This window comes from Neodiprion lecontei, chromosome 3 (genome assembly GCF_021901455.1).
Source record: "Neodiprion lecontei isolate iyNeoLeco1 chromosome 3, iyNeoLeco1.1, whole genome shotgun sequence".
Taxonomy (NCBI): domain Eukaryota; kingdom Metazoa; phylum Arthropoda; class Insecta; order Hymenoptera; family Diprionidae; genus Neodiprion; species Neodiprion lecontei.
Window position 1 is genome coordinate 7,582,137 of NC_060262.1, and position 18,816 is coordinate 7,600,952.

Consider the following 18,816-nt stretch of genomic DNA (forward strand, 5'->3'; position numbering starts at 1 on the left):
ACTATTTCAGTGATCTGATAGGTTAGGAACGCTAGCAGTTGCCGTCAGGTAGCATCACAACTGGGACTTCCAAGATGGCGCAGCAATTAAAGAGTCTCACGCCGTTTCATACCCCTTACGTCTTACGTCGTCACCTCTGGAGTGATATGCTCCCTTCATTCTACCGGGACAATCTCTTGAAACTTGAAAATCAACTGTGCATGCGCTAAATAAATCGATCTCATTGGTCGGCGAAATCTTCCCGCAGCGATATTTTTGTCTGCGATGCAGGCGGGCCAACGTACGCAAAATGTGTACGTTTGAATTTGGAAAGAGCATAGGCATTAAATTCCGACCGTTCTTTGAAGAATCGACTTTTCGACCCAATAACAAATGCTTCCCAAGCCTTTCCGAGTCACTACCTCAATTATTTAAGATTCTAACCTCGAAAATTCGTATCAAATACATCGCCGCCAGAAACAATTTGACAGCTGAAACTCGGGGTGGCCAGCCTACACGAACAGCCAATAAAACTCGCACATGCGCAGTTGAATTTCAAGTTTCATGAAATTATCCCGGTATTCGTTGCTCGATGTACTGTGGAAATATTTTCGTCCGCAAGGCAGGGCAGCCAACCTAATCGAAACAGGGCACGAGATGTCAAACCCTCCCGCATCAAGTGGGAAATTCAAATTATGTTTTTACGATGCCTCGTAGCTGTGATCGCTTCACAATGAAGAATTGCCAAGCTTAGTCTGCCTACGTAACCTGCGTAAACAGCGTTTGGCAGCTGATGCCTGAGGTGGCCAGCCTGCGTGAAAATCCGGCAAAATTCGCGCATGCGCAGACGGGCGCTCAATCTACCAAGTTTCATAATTTCCTCTCGTTATCTGGCGCAAAGGCATCATCAGCATCAGCGTTGGAGTTGAGTTCACCGTCTAGATCAACCCTGGCATAGTGACAGTAAATTTGTCTCTTCTTATAACGCCATGATTTACGGATGCCGAGGCGGAGCCCAGTGACTCTTGAGCCTTTCTAGATATTAATTGCTCCCATTGATTACAGCATGAGGATGAAAATATAAGCACCTACACCATCAAGGACACCCAACGCATTACGCACTATAGCGAACGGAAAACGGCCTTCGCTACGGCGCCCGTAAAACGACCCGTGTATACAATATTAGTATATACATATACTATATCCACGTATTTGTATTCAAAGTGAATGATCTGTGCCGGTTGACCGTTAAGTTGTCGCTAAATTTCTTTAATAAAGTTTCAATTGCCACTGTATCATGCAAGGAAAGATTTATGACCGACCATTTTTCTCTTAATTTATTATTGTCAAATAAATTTGGAATATTATTTGCGGATCTAAATTTTAAAATTATTCGACAATTTTACTATCAACAAATGTCATACGGGGAAAAATGATTGTGAACCACCATTTAATTTTTCACCGAAAGCGAGTACATTGAAATTATAGCATTATAGTTTTCACAATTTTTTTCTTTAGATCGACTATTTAAATAGTATTTTTCAAATATAGCTAGTCTGTATGTTATTCAAATAATCGAAACTACTCGTTCAAAATTGGAAATACGGTCAAAAATTCTTTTCCGTATAGTCAATGGAATAATATTGTCAAAAATTCTTATTTTTATTCGGAGATCTGGTTTTTTACTATTTCAGTAATCGATCTGCTTTCTTATTATACTAAAAGTGCCATAAAGTTACGATAAAACTGCAACTGATTCAACGAAGCCACTAAAACTGACAAAATTGACCAGAAATAATATTTTACCCTAGCAAAAATGGTAATTTTTTTCTTCACTGTTCTTACCATCAACCTTCTAGTTGTTATAAGTAAAAAGTTTACTTCCTGTACAAAACGATGTTTGTTATTTCACGTCTGATTCAAGTGCTATAATTTTTGTTTCGGTGGCAGGATCTCTTGCACAATGAATTCTTATGGGCCTCATTTCGATTTGAATACCTTGTAATGTATAGACGACAAGGATTTCCAATCATATTATTCCAGTCTGCACTTGCTAAATCGAGCTATTCACATGCAGCATGGAGGAGAAAGAATAAATTATAACACTTATTTTGCATTTCAATGATGCTACTGCATCTTTATCCACGTACATTGTTAAGCGATTGAAATATTTACCTCAGTCAATTAAAACACATCTTTTCACTCATTTTGAACTTAACAACAGGTTCAATATCAAATAAAATCTCACGATATTAAAAAACAATAACATAAATCAATTTCAACGTCAAGTAATAATCGAAGCACAATTACCATATTTATCTAAATTGTATGTATCAGCATGAAAATATTGTGCGTCGAGAAGAACTTCTGCATTACGAGTACGTGACTAAGTACTGAAGAATTTAACTCCCGGATCGAAATAATACACTAATCAAGTCACGCGTAGAAATTGTAAAGAGAAAAAAAAAACAAAAAAAAAGAACAAGAAATAGAAACAGAAATAGAAATAAAAATATTGAGAACAACTTCACAGTAACAATGAAATTAATCAGCGTTCTGAAACAATAACTCGACCACTAGTTCCAGTAAAATTGGAATACATCGTCTTCCAGACCCGAATCAAAATACATCGAAACCAAAGTCTGAATTCATGACATAATCAGTCATCCGTACAATTTGTTACCGCCAAATGGCCGTTTCGTATTGCAAGACCTAAAACACCGCGTCCGACGTTAAACATTTTTCTACTAGCTCACCGTCTGACTAATTGCTCGCAGTTACTACTAATATTGTGTTCAGGTTGGCGCGCCTCAACCTTCGGCCTGAAATGGCCGAACACCATCGATATATTTCCACTTTCTCACCGACCAAGTAAGTAATCGTGGCTGACTCATCGCTCGCCGTTTCTACCGCACGCCTTGTTCCTTATTCCCGCTCTCGTCAGTCTTTCGTACAAAAACTACTACCCTCAATTTTTGCGCGCTAACTTTATGGCCGGCCTATAATCCACGGTGAAGCTCGAGCAATTATTACTCGGCAGATACTTAACGGCTTCTCAGTTCTAACTATGTTATTGTAAGAAAGCACCATTATAGACGTACGTCAAGGTATAATATACGGGGCATTCCTAAGTGAATTGAACAATTTCGAACGTCGCTATTTTTTATTTTCTTGAAACTCTTTTGGCTGATGATGAATTTTTTTTTGAATTTCTTTCTTCTTTGAGCGTAAGTTTTTTGAGGTACGTGCGTTATCAAAAATTTTCACAATCAAAATCCCAATGACAGAAGCGTTTTTGTTCATTTTATTTTTTTTTTATTGTTAATCTTTTTTGTAAATCACTTTTAAAATTTTGATCAACAAAGTTCTGTATTTTGTATTTTGAAATCTGAAGTATTTTCCACTCTGTACGAAGTGTTTTCAAATAATTTGGAATGTTAAGTTAAATTTTTCAAATTTTCCAGAACTTTTAAGAGGTAATGAACCAAACTACATTCTAATCGATGAAAAAATTATCGTAATGATTGAAATATAGATAAACAAATAACTAGATTCATCACATGACCTGTTAAAAATTGATTGAAATAGAGAATGCAGCTTTTATGAATATATTCCAAATCATGATGAGTTTTTTTTTTATTGCTTCAAAATGTGATGATGAATATTTTAAAAATAATTTTCATCTTCTCTATCATTTTGACACGTTTTTAGACGTATGAAGAATGTATAACAATTTTTTTCCAACTTTTCAACGTATTGCATTGATTTACATGGAACCGAAGTTGTTCGAAATGATAAAAAAGACAACATATAAAAATCATTACACCCTGTGACCAACACTAAAATTATTTCAGGACGAAATAACTTTTTTGAGATTTGCCTTGTAGTAATAGTTCATTGAAACACGTTGAAAAAAAATTTTAAGTTCAGTCTGTAGGTATAAAAAATGTATTTTCCACTTTCAACAAATATTTAACCACAATATCGTAAAAAAAAGTATAATTTCAGTCCAGTTCACAATGAAATCGAATATGCTAACTATACAATATTTTAGGTTCGGAAATTCTTTTCAGGTATCTGTGCTCTTCAGATTATTGTCACGTGTAATGGAATGTTCGTTGAATGCTTATCGAAAACAAAGTTATACGTGGCTGCGATTTAACACAGAAATATATTTATGCGCCTTTTAACTGACCATTATATACGGATACCGGTAGTAAAGTGTAAAGGTTTCAGGTTCTTTAGTACTTACGGAAATATAAAACTTCGACCTTTTGGTATTGGCTCGTGGTCACGTGACACATTCAAGCCATTCAAATTTTAACTACACGCACATTTGATGACGCGTCATTTTTTCCCAATGTGGATTCGGTATTAACAATAAGTTATCATTTAATACATTTCGTATAGCATTGAGACATATTCTTCGCTGTTTGTAAATATCTCGCATTTGATTTAGAAAATTCTATCATTATATTATGTATCATTAGAGGTAGGCAACTTACAGTTTTCATAGCTTTACAAAACTTGATTTGGAAAACCATAGAAAGTAACGTTCCAAAGTTAAGACGTCAAAGTCTATGAGGCTTCGTACAAAATTTATCTAACATGATTCACTGCAACGTAACGTTATACGTCAAATGACGTTTTGAAGAAGGCTTTCTTGTCCCCGAAAATGAAAATGATCGAAATTTTTGCACAGTGTAAAATGGAGAATGAATGAAATTACTTATCGTACGTGTAAACTTACAGAAAAATTCGGATCATCCTGAAAATTGATGTAAAAAAATTCGATCATTCTTGTAATTCAAAACGCGCATTTTAGAAAGAATTTTTGCCCTCCTTCGCAGTATGGCATTAAAACCATTGTAAAATAAGTCCGCCGTTTGAGTTACTCCAGAATTATCCACACTGGTTGTAAATTTAAATTAACACATCAATTTATTCAGACGCGACCCGTCTGACTCCCACCCCTGTCCTCGTTGTCACAGACAACTTTTTCTTCATCCTTCGCTCCTCAAATTACCGGCTGACTGAAATTCCCGTGGATGCTTTTCGAAACTTTAATCGCACATGTTTCGCAAACTTTTTTCGGTGCAATCATTTATGCACCGTTCGGAAAAACAGGTTGTAACCGGTTGAAACGCAGTTCCGTGTCTAATAGGATCAGATATTGAGTTAGATTGACATTAAAACGGAGAATTAAAACAACGCAATTTGTATTGAAATTTTTGCAAGTTATCAGGTTATAGTGTAACACAAAACCGTATTATATATGGGGCAAATGTGAAAAATATTCTTTTTTGTTTTTTTGTAAAGTTAAAAGTATGTAAATATAAATTGTAGACGATATGCAGACAACATCTGTTGAAAATTTATCAGGAAAAATACTCGGCAGCTTGAATTATGAATGTGCAAATTTACGTGCCATGCTTTATACTTGTACAATTTGCATATATGTAGTCCTATGGACGTACAGACATAAATGCACGTGCTTCGGATTACATGTCATACATACTCGTACATGCATACGTATCTAGATATAGAAATACATGTGATGCAGGACGTGAACGTCTGGCGACGCTTCGCAAATTTAGCGGGTCCAATTAAACGTTCAATGATCCCTTAATGAGTATAAAATTAACTTTTCGCGTCTCGCCAAAACTTCCCGCATGCAAGGTAAAACTCGAGTCAATTTTTTAACACATTGAAACAATTTTGTCATACTTTTCATTGTATAAATTTACGTATAACGTTGGTCAACAGTGGTTTTGCTGCCTTTGATATTTGAGTGGTGTTAGAAAGATTTGATATTAACGACTCTAAGAGTAAGCGTAGTTTTTCGAAATTGGCTCTAGATATTTATTTTATCGACATTTTCATATGTGATTCAAAAAAGCAATATTTAGATGAAATATCAGATTATTTTTTAATTTCTCAAGCTCATCCAAAAATATTACACATCTCGATGGAAGAAAATTTTTTATTCATTGCTATAATTTTTTTCGTAAATTTTGGTCTTTGAGAACGTAGAATTTACGAATAAAATCATAATTATTTTAGAAACCCATCTTACAATACTACAATAACATAAGAACTAAAACCAATCTAACATAATCATGATTTTATTCGTAAGTTCTACGTTCTCAAACACCAAAATTCACAAAAAAAATCAGGGCAACAAAAGAATTTATTTTTTTCTTGAGGTGTTTAATAACTTAAAGAAATTCGTACACTGCAGTTCGAAAATCTGATTGCAAGGTTAAATAAACTTACAATCTTCAAAGTTTCAATTCGACGAATAATTCGCACGGTTTCAAATCAGTTAAAGAAATAGGGGAGCGAATGTATTGATTTATTCGTATTTGAAAATCGTGTTAAAAAATATGGGAGTGTAATCGTTGAGTGGGTTGTATTATTTTTCACCGAAGATTACTTTCTAAGAATAATTGTGAAATCGGATTCTGGACCCAACGTATGAAAACGTTCGTTATAAACGCCTTGCGAAGAGACGGACGGGGGTCGGGAAGTTCACGTGCAACGCGTTATGACCAAGGCATACGTTTGATTTGTGAAGAGAGTGCACATCGTGCCGATAAAACCCGTAATCGAAGAGGTGAAATCAATCGGGATGCAAGAAACCGAGAAGAGAAAGCAAAAATCAAGAATCACGATCGAAATCCTTGAGGTTATGCAGTAATCCTACCCTTACCGACCGAGCAAATTCACCCTTTTTTACCTAAATCGATTAAACAAACGGACGGAAAGCGTTTAAATTTCGACGGCGCGTCGCTCTTTTGCTGCGGAATTCAGAAAAGTTAGTCAAGAAAGTTATTTGACATGTTACGAAGAAAAAGGGTGAGTTTGCTCGGCCGGTAAGAGCAGGAGTACAACACGACCTTAATCACGGGTACAACGCGGAAGAGATAAGACAATAACGCTTGACTAAATGAAGAATCGATTTTAAACCAGCAATGCGAAAGTCTCGCGTAACATGCAACCGAAACCTGCAGCCGCAATGAATTATTATACAGACCTAGTAAAAGCCACAGCTGATGATATGCTCCAGACTTGAGTCCGGTGAATTTTCACAGCGATAAGATAAACCCGAAGACGACAGATTTAAACGAGCTTGGTAGTTTCTCTCGTGTAACGGGATCGGCCACGAGATTTTATATTTACTCAAACTCGTTCGAAAAAAAATATATACATGTACATAAATGTACAGTAAATAAACACGCCTTGTTACACACCTACATAAGACTTGTATTACTTGTATTCGTCATCATAATACTCAAACAAGTTAACCGCACAAATACAGGCCGAGGGAAATGAATGGCAGTAATTTCACTTCGTTAAACGCGTTTATCTATAAGAAAGTACGCAGCACCAGCGATGAACTAATTGTGATGCATTTATAGAAACGTTGTAGTTTAAGAACGTAGATCACTCCGTGTTCTTTGATTTTCTCCTTCTCTTTTTCATCGAAATTATAATGTTAATACTTAAACTTGATTTCGTTAGTTGCTTATATTATGTACTGTACTAGGTTTAAAGAAAATAGTGTATAATATTATTTTCATAAAAAATTGTACATTGTACGATGAAAATTTACAAACTTTGTCTTTTTTCCTTCGAATTTTGTTTCAGATATGTATGAATTTAAAATTTGACAGCAACTAAATCAATTCGTCTAATAATAATGCAAATTTTGTGTTTGTATACTTGAATATGTTATTGAAGTATTTGATTGCACTATTTTCGTCTTCTTCTTCTTCTTCTTCTTCTTCTTCTTCTTATACATCGCCATCCTCTTCTCGGAGAGATATAGACTCAGCTGCTGTTTTTAGTGTGTTTTTCTTTCTCTCAAGTCAGTCTCTCGTTTACGATGGTCATGAAATTTATCTCTATCGTAATTTTTTTAGTCACAGTTGCGTACTCACTGTTCTCTCTCAGCTGTACCAGCATATCGATATTACGACAGATGTAGTCATTGGATTCTTCTAGAGAGCTGACCTCACCGAGTGATAATATCCTTTATGCAAAACAAAAAAAAATTATTCCCAATAATACCATATTCCGACATTTTTGAATCGCATCAAAACAGTAGCATTTCACTTTTGTAAGTGTTTTGGAAACGAAAACAACTTATTATGCTCGTTTCCATACAGCCATAGTACATAGTGCAATATTAAAAAGAGAAAAATAAATCGGAATCCAAGTATCTTCGTTAAAAACTATAAGCTGTGATCATTGAATTAAAATGAAGGCATGGAGAAATAGAAGGCACCGAATCATTTTGTTCGTATCTATTTGGCATTTATTTTGATCGTTTTTCAAGTTTTTTCTGTTGTCGACATTTTCGTCCGATGATGTAAAACTATGGTCGTGATGAAATAAAAAAGTCAGGCGAAATATAACAATTTCGGATATTTTAATAATCTGTAAAAATTGGACATCGGTCATGTTAACAAAAGAATTATCAGACCGTTTAAATCAGAAACGAAATATCTGTATGTATATACTTCAAAGAAAGCTGAAAGTTTAATCTAGAAACGCTTTATTACCTGTGATTGGAAGCAGCCTGATCCTAGTTACTTATCTCTTTTAATGCCTCGTAGAAATATCTACAGGTTACTTTTATCGAAAACTCAGCTCGGCTGGGCGACTGTTTTAGGTAAATTAATTATACTAATTGAATGGCTGGACGTAAAATAAAGTTCTTCGACAAGGAGGGAGCCTCCTTTGTTATCTACAAGGTGATTCATGCGCGATCAAAGACCCCGAAAACTAAGGGGTCACGATACTCAGGCTGCAGCCGGGGAACAGGCCTCTTCTCGAGACCCGGGAGACGCTGGACCACGTTTGCATACGATCGTGGCCGTGAACCGTCAAATTTTTATGGTCCTCTAAATTTTCGTGGGACCGGGACTCGCGCCTGCTGAGAGTGCATCGCGTAGCGACGGAAACGAACCAACTTTGAACGCGAACAAGTGTAGAATAAACTAGCGTGAGTGTAAAAATGTAGAAAGATTGAAAGATAAAAGGGTCAGAGTGAATAATTCTCAAAAACCCATAAATACGTGTTTCGTTATTAATTTCAAGATGTAGAAAGTCCGTGTAGAGAAAAGTTGAAATGTAGAAAGGTCAAAGTGTGGAAAACCGAAATGTAGAATCGTCGCAATTCGATTTTTCACATTGTTAAATTCTGAGATCAGAAATCTGACGGTTTCATATGTTGGTTTTCTATACTTCGAATTTGTAGATTTTGAAATTATAAAAAATTCATTTTCACGTCTTTCGAAATTCATTACCGTGACTTTTTTGTTTTCTGATCTTGCTCCATTTTTACTCCCACCTATAAGATGGAGTTACGGTAAAGCGGGGAGTACAAGATAAACGAGAAATAATTAACTTGGTCACGTTCGTTTTGAGGATTTTTTGGGATCGTGTATTATATCTAATGCCAAAATCCCACAATCTTTTCAAATTCAACGGACAACGTAATTACTAATGCTTATTGAAATCGAAAAACGATACAATGAACATATGACATGTGGTGACACGATATCTCAAGTATTGAAAAAAAAAAAAAAAAAAACCAGTAACCAAAGTAAAAATATAAAAACTTGCATTATTCGCCCTACTTGATTGTTTACTGTTCTCGAAAAATAAATTCAGAATAATTTTGACTGCAGTTACTGAGAACGGATAATTCTTAGAAATCCTTATATTTCAACTTTCTTTTTATCAAAACTTAAAAAAAAAAAAATTAATACAACTTTTTAGACGATCTACTGAAAAAAATTATATTCCACGATCTCGATACAGCTGAAAAATGAAAATTTCACTGTGAATAAATGAAAATTTAGCAATTGTAATATCTTCATTTGTTGAAACGTGTCACCTTCTCTAATTGTACCATAAAAATTGTGTGAATTGTTGAGAAAAAAATCCCAGACAAAAATGTTGCAAAAATGAAACTTACGCGCAGAGAAATGATTATAAAAAGTGAAATGTGATATTACACGAGTACGAACGTGTACCATGTATACACGTATGTGAAATTGCATAAATTAACGTCAATCAAGAGAGTTGATTAGGACATAAAAAGAGTAACAACCTTAAGCTTGATTAAGCTAAGATATACAAGTAGTTGAAAGATTTTATTAAGTAAATTCAAACTAATGATGTTGTCATACTCGTTGCGACCGGCGAGGCATGGAAGCACGGATGACGATGAACGCTGCATAAACGGCAATTACATTAACACACGTAAACGTAAATAGGTATTGATTACTGCACTACAAAAGTTCACGTCAGTTTTGAATAGGTCCGCGACGTTTCACTTAAACGCCAACTAGCCATCGTGCGCTTAACCTCTCTCGATACTAATTTCGGCATTGTACACATGAGCATATCCATCACATGGAGTTTTACAGAATACTTAAATCAAGTATCCGAAAACCGCGCTAAGAATGTTTGACGAATTACTTCGTTTCTCACAAATTCGGTAGAAATAAATTCCGCAAGTGAAATCGCGTAAATTATCATTTTGCAAAAGTTATACATGATCGACAATCATTTTAGCCAAATTTTTTACAACATTACAGGCGTGACGATCGTCGGAAGTGTTATGATTGTAACAAGTGGCACTGAGAGAAGAAGTGTAAAAAAATCTGGAGAACGAAGATAAGGCAATTTTCGATCAATTAGTCACGCGATGAGATTCTTGGTTAATCGATACGTCGAAAAATAATTAATCAATCAATCAAATTTCGATCGATTAAAACAACTGATACACATCATTTGTAGTAATATTTAAATGTTACACAAAATTGTGTCACTTGAAATAAAACTGCATTTATTTGAATTGACAAAACATTACTTTCGCCATGCTTAGTAGATTCAGCAAATTTTTTTTGGTCGCAGTACAGAGCAGTGCATTAACTTGACCTATGAAACTCAAAATAAACTTTTGTGAAGTTCGTTATAGGTACAGCTGTACACCAAAAATGAATTGATAAAACCAGAATTGATCGGATGTTTCTGAATCTGGAAGAATAGTTTCTCATTTTAATTTCATTTCTCTGAAATTGTCTTGCTTCAAATATCATATGCATCGAACCAAAAACTAAACCGAAAAGAAAATATCACAAAACGTCGCAAAACATATCAAAAACGTGGATGGAATTTCTGAGCATAATTTCTTTTTTACAAAACACTTTCTGTATTCCCGCTTTTACCAATATGATCAAGAAAACAACCCTGACAGTTGTAATGAAGACGGTCGTGCCGAGTTTCCCGTGCTGCTTCAGGGACAATAGAATATTAATGTACAGCACGAGACACGAACTGCACATATGTGCATCGTGTAATATTTATACGACGTATGTTTGCGCGTAATAACGTACATAAAATACGTAGATACCGACTGCTTTGTAAGGCTCCGGAATTTGGCAACGATAATCGGTTTTCATTCAAATGTGTGGGATATTTGTGTCATATGTTAACACACGTGAAGCTCGTGTGTAACCAATGTATAGTATAACACATATGCGTCGGGCCCATAATACAAATTCCAACGAAGAAGCCCACCCTGCAGCTGCATCTCTGCCATTGTTGCCGGTATAACCGCAGGTACATACTCGGCATGTCCGCTGTGTGCATCGTAAAAAAATTGTACAAGGTACACACGTATGCCTTCTTCAGCTTACCAACAATGAGATAAATAGCGAAAAAAGGCGACGGAACTCTACGTCTTGGTCCATGCCTGACATAAGACGAATAAATCTCATGCTCTTGCACACGTGTAAGTACATTTGGCCGCAGTGATTCTGAGACGGATAATTTTCTCGACGAATCGGTTACGTTGGCAATGCAGATTCTGCCCGCAGCGCCACCGCCGACCAGCCGCGAAACAGACTCGATCTTTGCAAGCGTATCGCAATCCGTTACCATCGATTGAGACTGTTTCGCGGCCGGCCGGCGGTGGCGCTGCGGGCGGAATCTGCATTGCCAAGGTAACCGACTCGTCGAGAAAATTATCCGTCTCAGAATCACTGGGACCAAGTGTACAAGTGGTTTATAAGCATAATGCGCGTATATCTACATTTACCGCGGTGATGTATTTATACAGAAAGAAAACAAGATGAATAGTGTTCTGTGCCAATGGCGAAAATCGACCGTTTTTAAAACTTGCGTGCTCAAGTACGGGTTCCAAATTTAAAAATACTTTGGCAAATTGGTATAACTGATAGATCGGACGTCAAATTTTCGCCAAATCATTCAATGGAAATGTAGTGTAAAAACGAAAAATAATTCCTATACTGTACTATCAAGATAACGATCCCGGAAATCTAATCTCTTACAAGAATGGCCAATTCAGTTTCCAATTGAAGATTTAATGATGCAAATTTTTTGTTTTAAATTTTTACCGCGTACATACAAGGCGCGGATTAGTCGCTGGAGCAGAAAATTTTTAAAAGGAAACTTGGAACTGTTTCGCGAATCACAACGGAAAATGTGCGTGTATTGCAGACACACCGTGCGACTGTGTGTGTGTCTGCATGTGTGCTTGAGAGTACACGATGAGTGTATACCGCGGCCAGTGTTTCAAATTAGACGAGTAAAAATATCTACATCGATATATAGGTCAGGCTGAAACACGCAAACGAAACGGAGGCTCAGCTGTTCGTGCGGACGACGTATGCATAACGCATTTTGCTTGTGCAATTGTGAGTGTAGAAAATTTTGCTATTCCTGACATTGCGAAAATCTGTCGATACTGAAATTGCATTCAAATTCACCAGTTTTTTGTCCAATTCACCGTTTGACGCTATTCGAAGAATTTTCGTCGATTTGTAACCCAAACATTTCCGGATCAAATTTCGCGGCAAAAGTAGACTTTGCGTTGTTTTTTAAATGCGCGATGAATGTGTAGAAAAAAAGCAGGTTTTATCGTAGATATACAATTTTATTCAAGTATGGCGTACAGGAGATATTTTACTTATTTATTTCTTTCCAATTTCTAAATCGATTATTCGTGTTTCGTTAAATTATAATCGTATCGAATAGATTAAACTCGAGCCTCTTCGACGCTCAACGATAAATTAACTTCAGTGCAAAAATTACGGCACGAGACTAAAAGTAAAAATAGAAAGCAGTTTGGGCTTGGTACATATCCGCGCGGTTTGAAGGCAAAGAAATCGAAAAAAATAAAAATCTCAAGTGTAGACCGTGCGTATAACACAGCGCCTCTGTGGAAGAAACTCTTTAGACAAGCCTCTCATTTTTGTATTTCTTCCAACGTTGTTTTTATTGCCCATAACGCGACGCTACAAGCGCCCCGACGAAAATGACAAGCCTGTCGTTTACCTGTCAACGTACCGAAACGATAAGCTTAAAGCGACGTCAGCAATTACCGAGAACTACTGTTTTATTACAAACACTTATATACTGGCGAGAAATTTTTTACATTTTCTCTTTATTCTTTTTCCGTTTTTCTTTATAGCGGACAAAACCTGCGCGCCACATTCCTCCGACGCGCATTCAGAGTTTTAACTTTTATATGAATGCGGACTTGGGGAATGTCGGGCCATTGTGCCCGGTGATCAACTCCAGATGCAATCTCAAGTTTCAGGCATTTTCGTAAAATTCCAAGCATTTTTACGAGGATCTCCGCGAAGGAATCCCATCGCGATTCGGCAATTTCCCTACAGTTTCACTAATTTTTGTGACGATTTTTATAGAAATTTGACCGGGGGTTAAAAATTCTCATTAGGTTTTCCATGGAGATTTCATGAGTATTCCACGGAATTACGTACAACAATTTTCATGAGGTTTGTCATTGAAATCGTACAGAGCTTTAAAAATCATCGTACGATTTTCCATGAGAATTTTACGGAGTGCCGATAATTTTAATGGGGTTTTTATGGGGGTTTCATGGTGTTTTCTGTAGAGATTTAATGAGGTTACAAGAATATTCGCGGGTATTCGAAAACTTTATAATTTGGAAATAAAATACACGGGGATGTCCTAATTTTCCCATGTTTACAACAATTCAAATTCCGTTGAATTGTCGCAACGCTTTAAATGGCACGATACAATATTGCGGCATGCGTGACCTCAGTTTCCCAGAAATATAAAATCTCACAAAGTTCAAGCATCGTGTAGAAAGTCATCTGTTAACATCCCCGATTCACACGCGTGTTCGGTTATCAATTTTTCCAAATTTTTGACGATGCTTGAACACAGAACTCTCCGATTAGCCTCAGGCCTCAAACGTAAGAGATCCGAATGCAAAGCGTGCACAGCCGAACCTAACAATAAGCCTAACAAAGATGGACTCGTACGGCTGCTGCCAACGCCGACGGTCAATTACTGTATATGTAAACTGTGAGCAAGCTTCCTGCTTTAGAAATCAATGTGTATTCAACCAGCCATCTGGTCACTGCAGAGACCGATGCCTGTGATCGTTGAAAATGTGGCCAGTCTTGATTTCTCGACGACTTCAAAGCGAAGGACAACTGTCCAACTGAGAGAACCGGAGCTTTTCGATCACACACGAAATGTGTAGCTAAATTCGGCCGTTGCGCATATATACGATCCACGTGGTGCTGCCATGCCAGTGAAAATCGCTGGTCTAGATATCGAGAGGAATAAGGTGAAAGTTACAATTAGCAGACTGAATTACCGACTGCGCACGCGCAGAATAATTGGACTCTATTGGTCGGTGAGATCGTGACGCGGAAAAATCTTTGTCCGCAAGACAGGGGAGCCAACTTAGTCGAAACGAAGTACGAGACGCCAAATTCTCTCGAGTCAAGTAGCCGATCGAAATTGCGTTGTTTCGATGACTCGTACCAGTTATCAGTCATCGGTCGGTTGAAAACAAAAGTTTACCAAGCTTTCCCGATTCACTAAATGATCTGTATCAGATCTGCGGGATCTAAAAACATCCGTATCGCTTACATAACCTCTGTAAGCTGCGTTTGACAGCTGAAGTTTCAGTTGGCCAGCCTGCGTGAAAATCCGACAAAGTTCACGCACGCGCATTCGGACCCTCATTGTGCTAAGTTTCATCGTTTTTTCTCGGTATAAACGTGCAACTAGACTAGATTTTAGGGTCAAAAGAAAATCGAATCGAAAACCAATTTCGGAGTATGATGCAAGATTGCAGGGGTTTAAAAATCTTCTCGAGACGCCTAATTAATGGCAGCGATCTAGAACTCGACGGATGAAAAACGTTCCGCACTGCACACGTGCCGATAGAGAATTCTTGGTAAGCCTCAAGTAAACTCTTTGTACTTGATGCGGTTGTGAAGGGTGCAGCAGCAGCACATCGGTCATCTGCGAAAACGCGAATAAACGCTGAACGTCTCAATTACTCCAAGCTCGCTTACGCGAACGTGGTTAACGAGGCTCTCCTTTACTTGCGGCATGAAAATATTGCGTCTCTTTTTGCACAAACACACGTTCCGACATCACATCGTACGATTTCTGGAAGTGAATTTCACGACTCGAAATACCCATTTTTTTTTTAATTGACTTTTCATTTTCGTTCTGCAGAAAAAGTAAAAATTGTCATCGAAGCGTTGCGAGAAATTTTACAAACAATTAAAGAAGCTTTTTATTCACCCGGCGATAAACATAATATTCGATTTCTTGTGCAATAGACCCTCAAATTTTTCAACTCGAGATTTTGGAAAAATAAACAAATGAAAACAATCAAACCACGGCACAGAGTATGAGAAAACAAATCGGTTTATCGTCAGGCACGTTAAAAAAAAAAATATAAAAAAAAATATTGATAAAAAAGTATTTTACGCTGCTTTTCAAAAGCTTTGCCCAGAATCAAACGATACCGAGTTCCGGGCTACAAAACAGCTGCCGCAGGCCACGCAGGGCACAAAAATAACTCATTCTAATCCCTCGTATTAATTACACAAAACGCTTGGTCGCCCAAGTTAAGTGCTTTAAAAAAGATAAGTTAACCGTTGATAGATTGCTGGGTGCGCGTCTTTTGAAGAAATTCTCGTTTCCGTTGGAATTTGAAAAATCGGAAACATGAACTAACTGAGAGACACTTTTCTAATCCTATACATAAAGCATTATAGGACTTGTCAAATCGTCAGGATATTCTCTTGACAAAAAATTGTTGGAAAATTTTCTCGAGAGGTAAAATACTAAATTTCGTATAATTTCGATGCTGTGTTTTTTTTTCGGAGAAAATGAGAAAGAACGAATCTACCAATCGTCACTTTGTTCTGGCCTAACTGAAAAAATAACACGTTGAAAAGAAGAAAAATTGAAAGCAAAACTCTTCCACTCGCAATGTCAATGAAATTAACAGAATTCGAACCAGTGTAACATACGTCAGCAGACTCGATACCGAACTTTAGGGACATCTGTTAGGTGTACATCGACGCTCCCACACCGCGAAAGAAACATCGCACAGCCGGAATTTATGTAAGTGTATAAATAACCGAAAAGCCATTAACTAATTCGAGGTTATTACAAATCCTCTATATGATATCGTATACAAACACCTGCCGCGGATTGAATATAATTAACCAAGATATTTTGCTATGCAAAAAATTTACTGTTTCTACTACATCGCGACAATTTATTTCCCGCAAATTCACGTGATTATTAATCCCATGTGATGCGATACGCGGTTTCCTTGCATCTCTTTCACGCTTTGTTCGCTATCAATTTTGGCAAACTCTCCGCCAACATCTGGAACGGTTCATCGATCAATTTGCTATGGAATTCACTGAGAGGAGTGGAAACGAAAATTAAAATTGTCTCGAAACGAGAATATCGTCTCTGTTTCATATAATAAAATATAAACTTCAAAGAAGTCCAACGAAATTTTTCGGTGCTTATTTTCGATTATTTTTCATACAAAAAAAATATGTAACTACACTCTTCGACCAAATGTGACGTGATTTAGGCAAAGATTGGGTCAAAGTGAAACGCTCCGTTCAACTCATAAACGTGTAAATTACCGCGTGGAATGCAACAAAAACGAGTGAAAAACAACGGCACGTAACGGAGATAGTCGAATCCCTGTGCAGTGCGAATGTGAAGCGAGTCAAATAACCCGAGATACATAAATCAAAACGCATTCGCGTCATATTCCATGCACAAAAGCTTTTCTCCTATGAATCTACTTACATAAGTTAAGTCGGGGTTGAACAACATGACTCGGGAAAATCATAAATTATCCACGATTATAATCCACTGTCTCTTAATTTCTTCCATTGTACGATGCTAGAAGTTAAGGATGCATGGGACGTGTACAGTCGGGTTAAAATAGTCTTGAAACTAAAACGGGATAAAAGATATGCTTACAAAGTGTCACTGAAACTAATCTACAAGTCACGTCTAACAAAAAATGTCTCTGTAATACAGGAAACAATTTAAAAAAACTAAATTTCAACCGCCATAATCTCATTTATTACATCATTCTATTTATAAACTTAATGAATTTTCCAGAATTCATTTCAGTTGGATTTTGATTAAAAATTAACATGCTTATTGCTGGATCGTTATAAGTTTATTATTGATAAATTATAAGGATTTCACATGTCGTTTTTTTTTTTTTTTTTTTGCCTACTAATTAAGCAAAGAAAAAACAAGGTGGTCAGTACAAGGATTTGATTTATAAGTAGAATGAGCTATTTTCAATTGAATTCGGACAAATGATATGAATTTTTTAATGAAAATATAACAAGACAACGTGACTTGTGATCCCTTGAAAGTGACTTTTTCACATCAGATTGACCTTGATAAACTTCAGTTTATTGTTTTGGGCAATTGATTGATTTGTTATTTCTTGTTTCGAAATATTTTTAATCCGACTGTACGTTCCATACACACACGTTTCTTTAAATTTAAATTTGATAATTTCGATTCGCGTATGTCAACCTTCCAATACCAGGAACCTTACTAAAAGAAACTCCGTTTCAACACGAAGTCACGTTTCACGTATTATTTGCAACCTGTGATGACTTGGCAGGATCACCAAGTCTGTGAATTGGATCACTCAATTCTGACATTGATTTTCAGTGAAACTTGAATCGCAACTATATGCAAAATCTAATTCATACCTTATAAAAATTCATCTTATTAATAAAAAAAAAAAAAAAAAAATGCAATATCAGCGATAACAACAACGGGTGAAGTTTGTTAGTCGTTAATATCGGGGAATACGAGTAGGAGGAAATTTTATTTCTGGGTAAATTTAGCGCCATCGTTTATACCGGAAGAGAATAATGGCTTAATATAATACTATGATTTATTATGTAAGATGATTGAACAGACCGAAACAACTTTACTGTAACGATCAGCTATTCTTAACTTCGACTTCGTGATCTGAAACAAAATAATCTATGTACGGAGGTTCAGTATCATAGACTTCTACTACCACTACCACTAACCTCGGTTCTCCTGCACGTGCCCACATAAATTCTAAAGGTCGGCGATACAGTCGCAACATCAATAAAATACCATTTCGTAAATAGATAATATCTAATACTCGCATCCCTTTGCCACGCGATCTTATCAGAATGGAAATAATGGTTTCCGTTAGACTTGAAAAGAGAAAATGATGAAAGGCTTAGCTGTAGGCACAAAAATGACTCCCCCCCCCCCCCCCCCCCCCCCAATATCTATAAATCGCAAATAATATCGTAGTAAAATCCGCTAAATTTAGACTTGAAAAGGATAATGAAAAATTAACAAGAGTTATCGTTAAAAATTTCATTAGTCGTTATTACCGATCAATATTGATCGGTCTTGAACGCGATTTCGCCGTGAGCAAAAAGCATT

The 18,816-nt window shown here is 36.6% G+C and overlaps 1 protein-coding gene across 3 annotated transcripts in view; it reads left to right on the plus strand.

The window, feature by feature from the left end:
- The window catches only part of LOC107226279 (A disintegrin and metalloproteinase with thrombospondin motifs 9), a 178,227-nt gene that overhangs the window by 118,198 nt on the left and 41,213 nt on the right, over positions 1–18,816 (plus strand). The window lies entirely within an intron of this gene.